The sequence below is a fragment of the Peromyscus maniculatus genome, chromosome 12, assembly GCF_049852395.1.
Source record: "Peromyscus maniculatus bairdii isolate BWxNUB_F1_BW_parent chromosome 12, HU_Pman_BW_mat_3.1, whole genome shotgun sequence".
In the NCBI taxonomy this organism is placed as follows: domain Eukaryota; kingdom Metazoa; phylum Chordata; class Mammalia; order Rodentia; family Cricetidae; genus Peromyscus; species Peromyscus maniculatus.
This window is the reverse complement of record NC_134863.1, coordinates 71,316,273-71,326,935: the sequence shown is the minus strand read 5'-3', so window position 1 is coordinate 71,326,935 and position 10,663 is coordinate 71,316,273. Positions and strand designations below refer to the sequence as shown.

The following is a 10,663-nucleotide window of genomic DNA, read 5'->3' as shown; positions in this document are numbered from 1 at the left end:
GAAAAGTGTATTCCTTAGAAGAGCCTAAGATATTCTCTTGGAAGTTTCAGGGACTGAGAAGTCTACATAGCAAAGCTACAGTTGAAAAAAAAGAAAACTATATGCTTTCTAGTTGAGGACGTCAATGTATTTGTCTGAATCCCTAACGCTTGTGTACTACTCTATTTGAAATTTTAACCTACAAGATAACAGTTGTTACATCAAAAATGACTAAATCAATGATAAACTCACAACTCCAAAGCCATCAATATTTCTGTGATAATAGGTGCCTGGCTGTAAATTTTTAATGCAACTGAAGTCAACCAGATTTTTTAAAAATATTTTAATTCTATGAGGACTAGTTATTTTTTCTAATAAAATATCCTGATATCTTAAAACTCATTTAAGTAGGTACAATAGAGGAAGCATTTAAATACAATTAACTCAAAATAGGTTACCAAAGCTAATGATCATTTAAGATAGTTCAAAATGATTAAATTACTAAGAATTACCTTTATACCTATATCTTATAATATATACCATACTATAATTAATTTCTTTAATTTTACATAGGAAGTATATGCAGGGTTATTCTTTGATGTAGACAATAACTATGCATACTAATCAAAACAAAACTAAATATTACTGAGTTTGTATAGCTATTAAAACTACAATGTTGATCTTTCATATTTTCATAATTAGCTTACTAATTTTACAGAATAACAGAAAAGGTCATAGTCCTTACTTTATTGTGTTAAAGAAATTATCATTGTATCATGAAACAAACTGAACATTTATATGTTTGTGGTAAAATGATTTTTTTGTGTGTTATGACATATTACTGAAAATATATTGAGCATAACTAATATTGATAAATATTGTATAAATTTAAATTGTATGAAACTTGAAATAGGAAAACAATAGAAAACCTGGCTTCTTTAGTCATGTCTTGTAATAGCTTCTTTTCTGAGAAAAAAGTACTGGAAATCAAAGTTATTGTTGCTATACAAAATAGCTTTTGCATATGTATGTCTATAATAAACTTAGAATTATAAAATTTGAATGTGCAAATATAATACTGAAATTACTATAGAATTAAACACTGAGATATTATGTTTCATGCATATTTAACATTAAGAGCTAGGTATATGCTGTATTCTCAATCCTATTAATATATTTGCATATTGATTTCCTCTCAAAACTGGCTCACAAAGACATCACAGGATATGGTACAGCAGTTACTGTATTACAACAATTCACATTAGCTTGTAACATCTTGACAGAACATTTCTGAAATTCTGAATTCTGCATATTTGCATTCTAAGTAATAACCTTGGTGGTTTGATGCTTAACCAGCTTACCCCTGAAGTCACTTCTGAGGATTCTAGGTCATTCCTTCCCCTTCCTTCCTTCCTTCCTTCCTTCCTTCCTTCCTTCCTTCCTTCCTTCCTTCCTTCCTTCCTTCCTTCCTTCCTTCCTTCCTTTCTTCCTTCTTTTCCTCATTCCTTCTTGCCTTCCTACCTTCATTCTTCTCACCCCCTTCTCTCTTCTTTAATTTTAATACCACAAAGTTCCTTCCATTATCTGGCTGTGGAGGTAGCAAAGCTAACTAGACAGTTTCAATCATCTAAAGCTTCTATTATTTTCCTACTAATGAAGTTAATTTTTATGCTTATAAGACAGGACTGGTAGCATTGATTTAATTTCTGGGTTTTTAAAAGAGAATGTGATTAAAGTTAAGTTCAACGGATATATAAAAATGATGTGTTTTTTACCTTTAGTGTACTAAAAAGTCATTGGGAACTGAAGAGAACTAGGTTTTACAAACTTAGTTACTTTTAAAATCATATTTTCAAAATTTTAAGTGTTATTCATGAAAATATGAAGCCACTCTAATTATCTGGCCTAGCAGAATGCAAGTTGTTTTATTCTAAAATTAATTACTAATATTAAATCTTGTATCATTTTAGATACCACACATAATATATGCCTGTATTTATCTCAATATATTTGGTTTCCTGAATGAATACATGTTAGAAGTAGTTATAGCAGAGTTCAAACTTTAAAGGCTTAAGAAGTGGACTGAGAAAGATGACGAACCAGATCAGTATCAGGAGGGAGCTGGTGATTGAACTACTGGAGTCATAATATAAGAGGCATCAACACGTGAAAGATGAACAAGGATAGGAACAGGAGACAGCGAGTCCGACTCCAGATTGGGACAGGTAAATATATGGACAAAGAGCATTGAAACTGAGCAGAGCTGAGAACTAGGGACAATTCAAGATTCCTCCACATTTCCATCCTTGACACAAACACAACTATCAGCTGATAGCTATGCCATAACCATGTTAAGTTTCTATCACTTTACGGTACAGGAAGAGAATTACCACCTTTCATTATTTTTCTTTGACTCATATTTTCTCAGACCTGATTTTCTGACAGACCCAGTGTTCCTACAGTTTCAGTGCATACTGATGCCTTTATAGGGTAGGTTGCTTTCTGTCTTTGAGAAAACATCACATAACAGTCAGTGTTGATTAGTGTTGAAAACAATGGTGGTTTTCAGGTCTAACCAGGACTCGAGCCATCCTATGACATAAAGATGGAGCAAGATTTTCTGTTTTGTTTTGAAAAATGGAGCCTTCTAGGGCAGAGCAGACTGAAAAAAAAAAACATTGTTTAATAAAATATGTTGTAGCTTAGAGCAGAGCAGAGTCTGATTTCAACAGAAAGCAAAATATCATTTACTTATGCTTCTTGTTGCTGCACCTGAATGCCTTACAAGAGGAAATTTAAAGAGGCAACAGTTTATTGTGATCACTGTTTGAGATGAGACGATTATGGCAGAGAAGATATGGCCGCAGAAATGTGAAGCAGCTGGAAAACTGCAATGTCTAAAAATGTAATACAAATACTTCTCGAACCATAATAAGATGAAAACATAGCTTTCCAGCACTACATAATAGTAATTTAATTTATTCTCCAGTATTAATTTTAATATACTTCCCATATAGTTCCAGTACTAGAGACTATTAATATACAAAAATAAAAAAAGTAGCAAAGCAAACCATATCAAACAAACAGCAAACAAATTTCTTTCCTCTATATTTAGACCGTCAATCACACTTTGGAACCTTCCTATTTCTGCTCAACCCCCATTTCAGATTTCAATGGCACTGTCTTCATAATACTTTTTTGACTTATTTATCCAATTGCATTTTTTCTCTTAATTTTTGTTTCTTTTAACTCAAAGTGTTACAAGCCCTAACATGCCTCACCTGTCCTCACATTTTCCTACATTTTTATAACTTGTCAGTTTTAAGAATAATAGAGCTATGAGCTCAGAATTGAACATACTGAGACAAACAAGGAATAATTGGGAACAGTGTCCTCTTTTCTGTCCTCCTAGAGCAGCATACCCTGACCCATCATTCCCAGTCATCTCATGGCACTTACAGGGGTATAAAACCCAGATTCAGCTGCTTGGGATCCTTACTGGGCCCCATTTCGGAACAGATGTAGTAATGTTTCCATTCATGATGGGTAGCTCTCAGACCCAGGTAAAACTGATCTCTAGTCTTCCATGGACACTTCATTTTTTTATTTTTCATAGTGAGTTACTTTGTTTAGTGTCACATGTGAGTTCTCTCTCTCTCTCTGTCTCTGTCTGTGTTTCTCTCTGTGTCTCTGTCTCTCTTTGTCTCTCTGTCTCTGTCTCTTTTTCTCTCTCTTTCTTATGTGAGTGTTGTGGCTACAGATGAAAAAGTAGTCCGTTTCTTCACACTTGATAGTATCATAAGTAGTTTGCTGACTTTTTCAAAATGACTATTGCTGCAAAGAGATACCATGACCACAGCAACTCTTATCATCGAAAACATTTTACTAGCACTGGGACATAGTTCAGAGGTTTAGTCCGTTATCTTCATGGCAAGGAGCATGGCAGCACACAGGCAGACATGGTGCTGGAGAGACAGTTAAGTGTTTTACATCTGGATCCTCAGACAGCAGAAAAAGAGTGAGCAAGTGGGCCCCCATTGAGTATCTGAACCCTCATAGTCTATCTTTAGCCTCATACTTTCTCCAACAGGGACACGCCTACTTCAACAATTTTTGATATACAACAATATCAAAGCCATTTTTATTCAAACCACCACAATATTTAATATCCCTTGTTTTTTACATGAGTGAATGCACTGCTGCATTCTTTTCAAGACTGTATAACCAGAAGCCTACTAGTTTTAAATGGTTTTTACCTTTTGTGTTAATCACAGTATAAAAATGGAATCCTTTTCTAAGCTCCAGTCTCTCCACAAATGATAGTATTTTATAAATTGCAAATGAGTTTTTGGGACAAAGGACCTTGGCCCAAAATAGAGAAAATATTTACTTGTGGACAGCATAAAGACTACACTTACTTCAATGCTTTCCTGGAATCCCTCAGGAATCCTTAAAACCTCTATTTTCTCACAGGACATGAATTTTGAATTTCTTATCTTCTGATGACTCTGATAACTACCCTCCAACTGCACTTTGAAAAGAAGAAAAATAAATGCAAAAACAATTCTGGGGAAAGATGTTCTTTACCATAACTAAATCTGTAAATGTTATATTAATGAAACAATGTCAATGTTGTGCCATTATAAAGACAAATGGATCATGGCTAATAGTACAAAAGTTTTTCAGATGGTAGTTCATCAACATTCATCAAGAAATTAAATTTGACTTTCTCAGAGAACCAAAATTGTACATGCTAGAAATTTAAATGAGAAAGTTGATCAATCACATACATCATTAATGATGATCTTTTAAATATGTTATTTTTATTTAAGACCACAATAATATCTTTCCCCATAATCGTTTTGATCAAATTTTGATGTAAAGTAACTTAACTGAGAGAGGAGGCCCTAGATGCTGTTTGTTTTTTGTTTTGTTTTGTTTTGTTTAAGATATTCTGGGTAGCTCTGTTTCTTACTGTCTTATTTACACTTTAGGAACAATGTGGAAAATCATGATTTGTTCCTAAAATATCACCAACTTACTGTGATTTCTCTAAGGTATTTGATCAACTTTGACAAAACATCCTCAACACATTGTAACAGGTTTGTGTGAGTTTGTGTGTTTGTGTATGTAAATATAGATATAGATGATAGATAGATAGATAGATAGATAGATAGATAGATAGATAGATATAGATAGAGACAGTATATTGTCAGTATTTTCATAAATATATATGTACATATATATGAATACATATATATGAAAATATATAGTCAGCAAGGTATACCCACCAATGCATTTAGCAATTAGCAGCCATAGTCACAAAATAAAAACAAATCCAGGAAGCTCATGCGTCTCGTGAATCAGTACAATTGTTTATGCTGATGCAAGGCTTAGTCATAAAACAGGTGCTTTGAGATTTAAGTAGGAATTCAATTACTGAACAAAGTCTGAAAACTTAATGAAAAAAAAGCTGGGTGCATTGGGGAAGGCTGCCTTAGATCATGACAGCCTATTATAGATTGAATTTGCCTTTCTTGTCTGACATGCATGATAGGAGAAATTTCTTTAGCTCTATTTGCTTTTAGGATTTTACAGCAGCATTTGTCAAGAATATAGAGACCATTTCCAAAGCTAAAATACTAATAAATTTTCTCTGGATACCACTCCACCACAGTCCCTCACCTCAGTGGGGATCAGCATTTATCCTATTTTTTAAAAAGAAGAATTATTTCAAAACCCCTCTTGGACTTTGCAAGGAAAATTGTAATTGTTGATAAAGATGATTTCTGTTTTGCTTTTTCACTAAATTAAATGTTTCTCTGTAGCACAGCATGGTGGCTTTTGTAACCTTTCAATGTTAAAATAAGCTATTCACTGTTTGCTAGAGTGTTTCTTTTGCAAAATAAATGAATTCAATTGATTGAATTGTGGTGAGCAATGAATTCATCCACAAAAGTAAGAAGGTTATGTGTCCTACTTTGCATCTCAAAGTAGTTTAATGCTTAGAAAGCTGTTTCTTTAAAATATTGTCATAATACTTGTTTTAAATGAATGAACCCATGTGAAATAATAAACTCTTTAATCATGAAAGAAGTCATTTATTAGTAACTTAATTTAAAAAAATCATGAAGAATCTATGTAGTATCTGAGACAAGCCCAAGTAGTAAGGTTTTATAGAATTCATATTCTTTTAATATTTGGTAATTGTTATATTTTTTTCAGGAGGTTTCATATCATTTATTGTAAAGCACAAAACAGGCATTTTAAAAGTGCAAGTATACATTGAAAAAGTACATTTATATCACAAAGCATTGACTACATAATAGTTGCAAATACATTTGCTAGAATGTGTACATCTACACTAAAGACTAAAAACAAACCAATTTTCATTTCTACACAGAAATATTAACCTCCTATCAGTAGTGATAGATATTTTGTACATTTTCCAAATTAAAAAAAAAAAAGAGGGGAAAACACTACTTTAAACCAAAACCAAAATTAAGATCTTCATCAAGTCGTCTGCATCCATATATTTAACAAAGGTTTTTTTCCCCCACACAATGAAGCAAATACTGTATTGTTACTGTATTGTCCACTTCATATTATTGGCCCTGAGGTGCTGGAGGATGCTGCGGCATTCCTTGTGGACTTGTCTGGGCATAGTTTGCTGCTTGTTGTCTATAGTATTCAGCCCAAGTGGCACTATAATCTGGCTGACCACCTGGTGGGGCCCCAGTAGGAGCAGGAACTGCTTGACCCATTTTCTTGTAGTACTCTTCCCAATCCTTTGTATAATCAACCTGTCCAGCTGGAGCTGGATTCTGCTGATCTCTGTAGTTACCTTGTCCGTTAGTTTGGGTTGTAGCTGGTGCACCTGTGGGAGCTGCAGGTGGGGGCTGTGCCTGCTGTTGGTAATAGTGAGCATAATAAGCAGCCCAAGCTGCTGAGTTTGGATCTGTTCCTGCCTTAGCTGGGTCAGGAGGAGCTGGTTGCTGCCAATGTGGATATGCATTTCCCCATCCCTGGGGAGCATATGGAGCTAGAGGACCTTGCGGAGCTGGGCCAGGCGGTCCTGGGTTGTAAGGTGCAGGATTGTATGGTCCCATTGAGTTCCAGGCCCTGGAGGCCCAGGAGGCCCATGAGGACCTGGAACCCCATGGGGTCCATGGGGTACAGGTGGCCCTAAAGGATTTACTGGGCTCCCAATCTTCTCTTCTATGAGTTGCCAAGCATAGTCTATTTGCTGTGGAGTGCAATTGTAAATAACTTCATATTAGGATCTGCATTAGGTGGAGGATTTCTCTGAAGCTCTATTCTTGCACCAGACTGCTGGCTTATGCTTTTTATGGTTTCACCTCCTTTTCCAATTATCAATCCAGTTTTCCCAGTTGGCACAATGAAATTAAATTCCTGTAGTCCACCAGGTGGTCCCATATTCCAGTTGCCTTGACATCTACCTCGTCCTCGACAACCAGGTCCAGGTCCACCAGGATTACCAGCCTGGTTGTGCCGGTAATTGCAATAAATTTTAATACAGACATATATGTAAGAGTTTTCCTGCCTTGCCCACAGTCAGGACAAATCTTTGTCACCAGCCAGTCTCACAGCCGCTCAGACCCAACCAAGTAAACACAGAGACTTATATTGCTTACAAACTGTATGGCCATGGCAGGCTTCTTGCTAACTGTTCGTATATCTTAAATTAATCCATTTCCATAAATCTATACCTTGCCACATGGCTTGTGGCTTCTGTGTCCTGGCGGTGGCTCCAGGCAGTGACTCCTGCCTTCCTGTTCTTTTATTTCTCCTCTCTGTTAGTCCTGCCTATACTTCCTGCCTAGCCATGGCCAATCAGGTTTTATTTATTGACCAATCAGAGCAACTTGACATACAGACCATCCCCCAGCACGGCCAAGTGCAGATCATCTCAGACACCTGTACTCAGGCCGGTGGTCCTAATCATCCTCTATGTGGACCTGCTGGGTAAAGCCACAAGGAACCTGAGAACAGGCTCCCACAGGACATACAGAACATCTCACAGCACATATATATTCACCTTCTTAGGCATTATCTTTTGAATTTTCTAGTCAGTCTCACAAAATTCCAATGTAATTCCATATATAGTGCCTGAAATGTAATGGGGAAAGAAAACATTAGATAGAATGTTTTGACAGGATATTAATAGTGAATTACTTGATTAAAGCATTCTAATTCACTGCCATCTTTTCCTATGTGTTAAGAATTGTTTCCATATGGTTGTTTTTATGTGTTACTTTGTTCTAATACACCAAGGATCAAAACTCATTGTGCCTTGAAAGAAATTACATGAGTGACAAAAATCTGTGGACATTTAATATTCAGAATTTTCATTAGAATGACTATTTTTGGCATTCCTAGTTTAATATGTGAATACATAATGTGCATTTGAAGGTTTTTAGCTTGATATTTAATGTTAGAATTGCAGCATTTAGGTATGAGAACTATGATCTGTCTGCCTATGCTATTTTCATTTAATAAATAAATGTTTCAAGATTCTTATCTTTGCCAAATGAGCATGAATGAATGCTAATGATCATTTTAAAACCAAGCTGTCTCCACTTCCTAGTCAGCTTAGAGCCTTACAGAAGACTATTACATTTCTGTGCTTAATATATTTATATAGAGAAATAGGCAGGCATCCCAAAAGTCTGTTTACAATAGGATCCCAGACACTCCAAGTTAATATTTAAATTTACCTTGGGGTGCTTTCAATATCAGATATTCAATAGAAATAGTCTAAAATGGCCGTGGAAAGCAATCACAGGGAAAAAAAGCCCCAGTGATAGATTTAGTTCTAGTAAATAACACATTTTCCCAGACGCTTAGTAACAAGTCCCCTGAGTGAATCTCTGGGTGTGAAGAAGAGGATTACAATGGGGCAATGCTTACAACAACAACAGGAGACCCGGGAAGCTGAAAAAAGACTACTCTACTATGGTTCTATGAAACAAAAAGAGAGCTCACCTGCTACCACACTACCACTGCAAATAAAGAAACAACTGTAAAGGACAGCATCTTACTCCCCAAATGGAGCGTGGGCCTTCAGCCCCTAAGATGGCTTCCCTCGAAGAGCAAAGCTGGTTAATGTCCCACAGGGAAGCCCTGCTCAAGCAATTACTGGCACTGATAGTGGAGCTTTGCTTTGGTATTTACAGTTGTTAATTAATTAATTAATTTATCAATACTGCTTTTTATTTATTTATTTTTTGGGGGGTTTCTGGCTTAATCCATTATCTCAGATCCCTTTCTTCTGTACTAATTGCTTTTGTTAGAAATGCCCAATAGCTAAAACAGTTATTATTAGCATTAGCCATGTAAATTGTCCTAAATGTGCAATAATGATAAGAGAAAACATTGGAAGTCCTACCCTAAAAATAGGGGAGGAGCAATATCCCCAAACCCATAGTTACCTTCTCCAGTTACTCTGAAATGTGTGGCAGTCTAGGATACTTATATGCTACAGGAGCCATAAGCATGCTGACAGAGAAGCCCTAATGAACACATAAATATATTCATATACTTATTCACACCTTTGTATTATATATTGAACTCTCACCAACCCAGACTGAAAAACTTAATATGTGTCTAATACAAAAGTTTTCCATATGAATTTCCACTACCTTAAATATATCTGGGATAATGGGTTATTTATACATATTAAGTATTAAATAGCTTGAAAATGCTCTTGGAGGAAGAGAAATAATGTCTCAATTTTTACCTATAAAAATAACCACTATTTATAAATATGTATTTGCAGTTTTACTTTAAGGATTTTTTTCTCATTATTAGGTCTTTGACACCACATACTAAATACTTATTGAATACAACTTCACATTGCCTTAACAGTCTTTCAGATTCTAGCAATACTAATGCCAAGTTAGAGGCATTATACTTACCTTAAAGGCCAGCATATAGGGCCCAAAACATGCCATAATGAGAACAAAGACCTAACCAATATTTCCAGGGAAACCCAAAACTAGTAAGTTCCTAAATATAATAACCTTAATTTTAGGTTTCTATAGTTCCACTTTTTGCTAACTGAAGTGTGTCAACCCGAATGTAGTTTTGGTGCATAAAATTCAAAGAGCTTTAAGGCTCAGAGCTGCATGGTTTAGGCAAGTTGACTGAATGGTTGCCAGCTGGCAATAAAGACTTTGCTTTTGGCTTTAAGAGGGTCCATGTTGCAGTCTCTGGTGGGCTTACCTCACATCATTATCCCCTTCTAAACATTCTCATTAGATTCCTGCTGGAAGTTGTTGGATTGAATATTGCCATACCCTCAATATAGGAAGATCAGTATTTACTTTTTGACATAAGGAATTCTAGTGCTAGGAGCAAGTTTCAGAATAAGAGGGCCCTATGGAGCAACACATGACCATTGCTTTCTTTCCTTATGCCTCTGAAGGACATGAGTGGCTATGATTATGTTACCTTTTGACCTATGGTTATGTCTTTACATTGTCCCCCTTTTTATCAGTATTTTTTAATTTCTTTTTTTTTAAGAAATTGTTTATTTTACATACCAACCACAGATTCCCCTCTCCTCCCTCCCGCCCCTCAGCCTTCCTCCCCCAACCCACCCCCCATTTCCTCCTCTGAAAAAGTAAGCCCTCCCATGAGGAGTCAGCAGAGCCTAGGCAGG

The 10,663-nt window shown here is 35.8% G+C and overlaps 1 pseudogene; it reads right to left on the bottom strand.

Moving 5' to 3' along the window:
• Positions 1-6,569: 6,569 nt before the first annotated feature.
• On the bottom strand, positions 6,570-9,953 carry LOC102907908 (far upstream element-binding protein 1-like; annotated as a pseudogene).
• Between the last annotated feature and the right edge of the window lie 710 nt (positions 9,954-10,663).